Source organism: Prosopis cineraria, unplaced genomic scaffold, assembly GCF_029017545.1.
Source record: "Prosopis cineraria cultivar Desert tree isolate PC_DT_omini unplaced genomic scaffold, ASM2901754v1 PC10, whole genome shotgun sequence".
In the NCBI taxonomy this organism is placed as follows: Eukaryota; Viridiplantae; Streptophyta; class Magnoliopsida; order Fabales; family Fabaceae; genus Prosopis; species Prosopis cineraria.
Window position 1 is genome coordinate 6624428 of NW_026555341.1, and position 8621 is coordinate 6633048.

Consider the following 8621-nt stretch of genomic DNA (forward strand, 5'->3'; position numbering starts at 1 on the left):
TAAATTTATGAACCATATAAAATTAATTATAGGTGGGCATTAAAGTAATATCATATGAAAATTTAACATTAAAGAAGTCTCTTAAAATCTTACTATTATTATCACATTTTTTAAGATCAAGTTATCATTTTTTTTATTTGAGAGAGAATTATTTTGTCTTTCTCCGTTTTGTCTTTCCTTTTTTTTTTTTTTTTTTGTAAAAACGGAGACAGAAAAGCTGGATAATGCCCAGGGCCATAAAGGAAGTTTCATAATGAAACGAAGATATTAATACGTAATAGTGTGTTTCGCGTGTGTGGTTCAGTGGACTTTTTAGGTTGTCCTTGTGTGGGCCTGTTCCCTTATGTTGGACCATCTTGCCGTACACAATCCTGCCCCATTAACAGTTAAAGACATCAAGAACCAACCTTAAAAAAAACTCATATAATCCTATTTATAAATTATTTTTAATATATTTTATCAATATTAAAAAAATTAAATTTTTTTATTTTTATCTTAAAATTTAATAAATTTTTAAATTTTTTTATTAAATATACATATTTCAATAATATATTTTCTCTCTCCTATATTTAACAAAGGGTAAAATAAGAAATTTATAATAAAAATTTAATGACATAATTTATAAATAAAATTAAAAAAATCATTCTCTCTCTACTTTGTAAATAGAATCATAGGGAGTATGTGAAGAATTGAAGAGTTCACTAAGTTCAAAGTATTTAAAAAAAATGTGGCTTTTATGCCAGTGATTGAAGCCCTTAAATATTATTCCAGAGTTTAATTCTTAAAAAAATATATAAAAAAATATTAAAATATTATTTGAAAAAGAATAATCTCTTAAATGGTGGGGATACCTTGAGTAAAAAAAATATATTTAAAAGAAAAATCAAATGTGAAAGTTCTTTCCACTAATTGTAAAAATAAATCTTGAAAAATTAGTTACCTGGATAAATTATATTGGAAAAATTATTGCTAAGGACCAGGAGAAAATAATATTTATCATGAAGGACTATAAAAATTAGAATTAGGCTAAAGGATTAAGATAATGTTATTAACTATTATAATTTTAACATAAAACCTGTTAATAATACCTTAAAAACGGTACTGCAGAAGTTACAAAAAAAAAAAAGCTTTTAAAAATAAAGCTGCGCAGATTTCAATTCCACACAAATAAAAAAATATAGTATTAAATTTAATTAAATCAGTATATTCTAAAAAATAATTACTTTTACATAATTAATTGAATATAATTTTAAATCCATTATTTTTAAAAAGATTACATTAATATATCTTAAAAAATATTTATTTTTAAAAATTATTGCAATTATTGTCAAATTCATTGTTGATCATATATAATAAAAATTGGAGATGATGCGTTGAAGCTTGCAGAACTTGTGTATGTCCAAACTTGAATTCATTCGGCAACCATGTAACAATGATATTTAACTTCTCTTCCATTTTAAACTTGCAAATCTTCAAGGCACAAATTTTTTTTTTTCACTTATGCGGTTAATTAGAGAAAATAGAGGAGATTTGATTAAGGGCAATTTTTTTAAAAAATTTATGTTTTGGTATTTGGTCGTTCTCAATAATTACAATTTTTAAGATCCTTTATAATAAATATTATTTTCTTCATGTCCTTAGCATTCCCCAGTTATATTACCTCTTAAGTTATAAAGAAATTCAAATTGCAAACAACTCTCGTGGGAAATGTATACAGGATTCTGTCAAGGATAAATAATTATTATGAGTATAATATTTCAAAGATGGCGCTGGTTACTGGAGAATGACAGTCACAGAACTTTATAAGAGGATTCGCAAATATGAAAGATCACAAATTTTAAAAAATGGCATAAGACATGATTTTAGTTTTTTCACCTTGCTCGAGTTTTATTTTAAGTTCTTGTATTTTTTCAGGTGTTATTGATTCTTACATTTTATTTTTTGATGATCTAGGTCCCTTTATGAATGATGTTGTGGGAATTTAAAATACTAAAAAATAAAAGCATAAGGACCTGTAACAAAAATCAAACAAATTATATGGATTTAAAATTATGCTTCTCCAACAAATTTTAAAGAAGGACCAAGGTTCTTCGATGAAAGTTTTAAATAAAAAAATAAATACGGTTGGACACAAATGCATTTTACAGGCCCTGTGGTAGTGTGTCCGAGCTTTTTTAACAGTGGCGTGGCACAAATTTCATACCGTTGCAGTTTTTGTTGAAAACAAAAGTATAATTTTGTTGCTCTTAAAACAAACCAAGTACGATTTGATCTTTTTAATTCCTCCTCTGCTCTTCCTCTCTCTGATTTGATCTTTTTAATTCCTCCTCTGCTCTTCCTCTCTCTTCCTCTTCCTTTTCATAGCATTGCATTATAGTTTCACAATTCTTCCATTCCCTCCCCTATCTTCTTGATCTATTCATCCTTTTTGTGATGAGCCAACATATAAGAGTTAGGTTCTGCACATGTCAGTTTCATTGCCTTTATTATCGTCCCTGAAACAATTTTTACATATCATTCTTCCTAGATCAATAGCCATTGTTTTGAGATGAGCTCCTTAGCATAAAACATCTATAACTCAAGTTTCCTTGTAGGTTCATTTGGATATATTCATCTTTCATTTAATTAGATACATATTTTTGGGATTTACGAGCATTACAAAAGCTGCAAAAACTAAAACTTGTCATCACTAAGTTGTGAATATCTGAATTCAAAAATTTTAGATCTAAATTTTGAATGGTGAATTGTTGAACATGTGCTTTGAATATTTGGACTTCAAGTTATAAATTTGTGAACTTTGACAGCACGTCAACTTTAAACCTTAACTTGTTAAGATATGAACCTTTACCTGTACATATTTAAATCTATATTTATGAATGTTAAGACTTCTAATTGTACATTTATGAGCTTTGCTCATTTTTGAACTTTAGCTTACGATCTTCTGATAGTCAAAAAGTGGACTATGTGTTGTGAAAACACAAACACTATCTTATTAATATTGGATATTTAGTATTAAATATAATTATCCAGATATGATGCATATGTTCTTAAAAATTCAATGAAAACATATTGTTAATAATAGAAGGACCTTGTGTAGATGTTTAGGTGTGCTATATAGAAGGTCCTTGTGCTGTTAATAGATGAAACTTGTCATATTTTTTGTAAATGTTCAGCTTAACCACACGGATTATGTAAAATATATAAATATTGTGTTGTTAATAAATGAATATTTTCATGTTATTTAAGGACTTTCTGTTGTTCATAAACTTAAAATTTTTTTACAAAAGTTGTAAAAACCAGAATTTATCATCACTGAGTTGTGAATGTTTGAAGTAAAAAATTAAACTTTGAATTGTGAATAGCTAAACTTATACTTATAAATATTTGAATATTTAGGTGTAAATTTGTAAACTTTGACAACACGTCAACTTTAAACATTTACTTGTCCAAATATAAACTTTTACTTGTAAATATTTGAACACGTGCTTGTGAATATTAGGATTTTTAGTACATTTCTAAACTTTGCTTATTTACGTAAGAGTATAAAGCGATTCAGGTGTGATATTTTGTATTAGTTAGTAGAGCATCCTAATAATGTCAAAGTTCAAAGTGCCCTTGCACTCACTGCAGGAACCAAAGAAAAATGAAAATAATAAGATGAAGCATCAAAATGTAATTAATATTCCCCTAGGATTATGTATGTGCTATCTTAAGTTAGTTTTTTTTCTTGTAAATGTATGTATAACATATATTGTGGTACATGTTTGGATAACACTTGGTGTAGTGTAAATGAAATTATTTGGAATGATCATTTGTACAAATTTTTTAGATTTATGAAAAATAGAAAGTTTGTATATAACATAAAAATATCAATTTATTAACAATACAGTGTCCATATATTTTATATGATTCTTGTGATTAAATTGAATATTTGTAAAAGTTTTTCATATTTATAAACAACAAAAAATTCATATATAACATAACAATATCTCTATTAATAATACAATATCCATATATTTTACATAGTCTGTATGGATAAGTTAAACATTTACAAATAATATGATAAGTTTTATATATTAACATTACAAAGTCCTTTTATATGGCATACTTGAACACCTACACAAAGTCTTTCTATTAACAAGATAATTTACAATAAATAAATCTTCATTAAATTTTCAAGAATATATACATTATATTTGGATAATTCACAATTAAATATCTAATATTAACAAGATAATATTCATGTTTTCACAATGCATAGCCTAATCTTGGGCTATTAGAAGACCAAAAGTTGAAGATCTAGCTAATAATCTTGCACAATGAGATGTATGAACCATCCTCCCTATTATTTTCATTTTCCTTTGATTCTTGCTATGAGTGCAAGGCTACTTTGAGCTTTAATGTTATCGGGATGTTTCACTAGCTATTACAAAATATTACACCTGAATCATTTTATGCTCCTGCACAAATAAGTAAAGTTCAAAAAGGTACAAGTAAAATTCTTAATATTTACAAATACAAGTTCAAATATGTATATGTAAAAGTTCATATTTTGACAAGCAAAGGTTCAGAGTTGATGTGTTGCCAAAAGTCACAAATTTACAATTTAACGTCCAAATATTCACAAGCATAAGTTTGGCAATTCACAATTCAAAGTCTAGATCCAAAATTTTTGAATTTAGATATTCACAATTTAATGATGGCAAGTTTTGGTTTTTGCAACTTTTGTAAAAGTTTCTTAAGTTTATTAACAACAAAAAATCCTTATATAACATAAAAATGTTTATTTATTAATAACACAATGTCCATTTATTTCATATGGTTTGTGTGGTTAAATTAAATATTTATAAAAGTCTCTTAGGTTATGAATAACAGAATATCTATATATAACATGACAAGATTTATTTATTAACAAAGCAATATCCATATATTTCACATGGTCTGTGTGGTAAAGTTGAATATTTACAAATAACATGACAAGTTTCATCTATTAAAAACACAAGGTCCTTCTATATGGCACACCTGAACATCTACACAAGGTCTTTTTATTATTAACAATATGTTTTTATTGAATTTTCAAGAACATATATATTATATCTGGATAATTGACAATTGAATACTTAAAATTAACAAGATAATGTTCGTATTTTCACAACACATAATTCAATCTTTGACTATCAAAAGATCATATGCTAAAGTTCATAAATGTACAAGTAAAAGTTTTATTATTCACAAATACAAGTTCAAATATGTACATGTGCAAAAGTCCATATCTTGAGAAGCAAAAGTTTAGAATTGACGTGCTGCCAAAGTTCATAAATTTACAACTTAACATCCAAATATTTATAAGCATAGGTTCAGCAATTTACAATTCAAAGTTCAGATCTAGAATTTTTGAATTTAGATATTCACAACTCAACGATGGCAAATTCTAATTTTTGCAGCTTTTGTATCAATTTCCATAAATTCTACAAATCTAAGAAACATGGATCTAAATGAAAGATGAATAGATTCAGAATAAAACTTTTAAGAAAATTTGAGCTCTAGAGGTTTGATGCTAAACAGCTCACTGGTACTAATCTTAAAACAATGGCTATTTGTAACACCCTCAAATTTACAGACCGATTTTTCGCAAATTATTAATTCAACAAATCCTTTTTTTTTCTTTTATTTTTTTTTTCATTGAACCCTTATCATGGTAGAAAAATTTCTACCACGATACATCCAAGACAATATACCACAGGTCTTAAAATATCTAAAAAAAACAATTAGAACCATGAGGGACAGACATGATCCTCATAGCATGTTATTCAAATCAGATCATAAATCAAGAGGGACAGACATAATCCTCTTGGTCATATAAATACTTTTAATAAAAAGGATTAGAGTTTACATGCTTCACAAAGAAGATATGTCCTAAGTTGGCACAAGATACATTGTATAATCTAAAATAAGAGGCAACGTAAAAGATGGTGTCTCATACACCACAGTTACACCTCTGGTGCTTTCTCGACCGGACTCGCTCCTGTAAAAATATTAACCACGGGGAATGAGACTTAAAAGTCCCAGTAACCAAAAATTAATATGTAATGATGCATGCGGATGTAACTAATCATGCGATTGCTAAGTGGGCACACAAAACATTTAACCGAACAATACTTTCAAACAAACCGAACAAGTATTTAATTTGCATGACTGCACCTTATATCCTCCTTTCGCCATGCTCGGACGCCAAATCACCCGGCCAAAGGTGAGTTGGACCAAGCGACACGCCACTCATTGGGTCCAATGAGGGCTTACCACGTGGTAATAATTAACCGAACATAAATTCCCATTAACACCATACATTAAAATACCCTGACAAGTCATGCATCATTCAAATATCCAAACAGGAATATATCCGAACAATAATATCTCATCATGATAAACAAAAATAAATTTTTGACCCACTTGGCAATAATTTCAAACAAGTATATAACAGTATTTATTTTCAATAATTCATAATTTTTCCAAACAACAAGACAATACATAACCGTTCACAAACACACTCATCACAACACATTAATAATGGTTACCTTGTGTCTTGAATAACAAGTTCCCCTTCACAACTCCTTTTTCACCACTATCTTTATCAATATAATCTATATAATTATTTCACAATACTATATATTAATTTTACATTAAAATAAATAACTCTAATTTAAAGAGTTAGAAAGTCTTAGATCTATAATCCATATTAATACTAATTTAAGATTTATGCCTCATTTAACTTTCTAAATTCTTTTCTAAAATTCTCGTACCCTAATAAACTATTTTTTTTATCCTCAAATCACTTCTAGTATCACAATTTCATCATTCTATATTCTAAAAATTCGTTCAAAAATAAATTAAAAATTTTAGAATTATCCTGAAACCTCAAATCACCTTTCTATAACCTCAAAAATACCTATTCATACTTAAATAAATATTTAATAATCAGAGATTTATCCCTACATCTCAGATTCCACATAAATTCAACCATATAGATCTAGATTTTAACTCAAAAATTCTTAAACATGAGTTTCAACCTCAAGAAAATATTCTATAATATTTATTATATCCCTAAGAGTTTTAACCTATATTTTAATCTATCATATCATCAGATTAACTATCCTATAAAAAAATCCTAATCAAAATATTTACTCTATCCTACAAAATAATCATATCACTAGAAAGCTAATATTATTTAGAAAATAACTATAAAATTAATTTTGTAATTAAATAAATTTTTAAATGCTAATCTAAACAGGAAAGTTAGAACATACTTGAAGAAAAAGAAAATAATCCTCCCTTGCGAGAAAACGCCGAGCAACGTGAGAGGAAGAGAGAAAAATAATATAAAAATGGGATTGTGAGTCCCAAAATTATATTAAAAAAAAACTATAGGTTTGAATTTAATTATTCAAACCTTTGGGCCAAAAGTTGCAATTTTCTCTAAATTGCATCTTAGCCTCTCATGCTTCCTAATGCACACACCCCCTCCTTTTTATACATGAAGGCACCTCTTCTCTTCCCTCATCTAACCAATGTGGGACTTAAAAACAACAACCTTCTACCCCCTTTTTTTTTGTTCCTTCTACCTTCTCTTTTTTTTTTAAACACACACATAAAAAAATTATTTATATATTATATCTTATCTAAATATTGCTTATGTTGTTTTAAATTTAAATTTTTAAATTCATAATTAAATACCTAACCATAATATTATTTCTAAATAACCTCAAATAATATAAATTCCTATTATTATCATTTTTTTTTCTCAAAACCTAAATTCCACAATTTCTTTATTATATAAAAAATCAGGATGTTACACTATTAATCTAGGAAGAGTGATATGCAAAAGTTGTTTGGGGATGATAGTAAAGGTAGCAAGATCAAGATGTGTAGAACCTTGCTCTTGTATGCTGGTTCACCGTAAGAAGAACAACTAGATTGAGAAGATGGAGGAGGGAATGGAAGAATTGTGAAACTATAATGCAATGCTGTGAGGATGAAGAGGGATGGAAAGAGGAAGGCAAAGAAGAAGAGGAGAGGAGGAAGAAGATTAGACGATGCTTGGTTTGTTTTGAAAGGGAAAAAATTATAATTTTACTCCTAACAAAAATTACAACAAAAGCCCTTAGATCTACAGTACATTATCATATTCTATTAGACCAAAAGTGCAACTTTTTATGTTTTGAGGGCCTCTAGTGCAATTATCCCTTTTTTCCAGTAATCTTATTTTCAGTTGCCAGAAGTAATTTCTCACAAATTATAAATTGGTGAATTTTCAAGTGAGGTTCATATTTTCAATAGCATACACATACGCAACTAATACCTTTCCATTTACCTTATTTTCAGTTTTTAGCAATTTAGTCCAATTTGTCAGGTGAAGCAGGTCAAAAAATGAAAATAAAAATTTTGGCCTAGCCTAATAACTCCTAGCTGGGAATATTTAACGAATCTCTCAGAAATTTGACAAAAACGCATTCCATTATCGACTTATAAGAATAATTTCTTTCCATGCAGAGATATGAATTCTTGTAAGTATGTCAAAGGTTAATTAAACTCAAAAGTTAAAGAATGAAATTAAATAATTAATA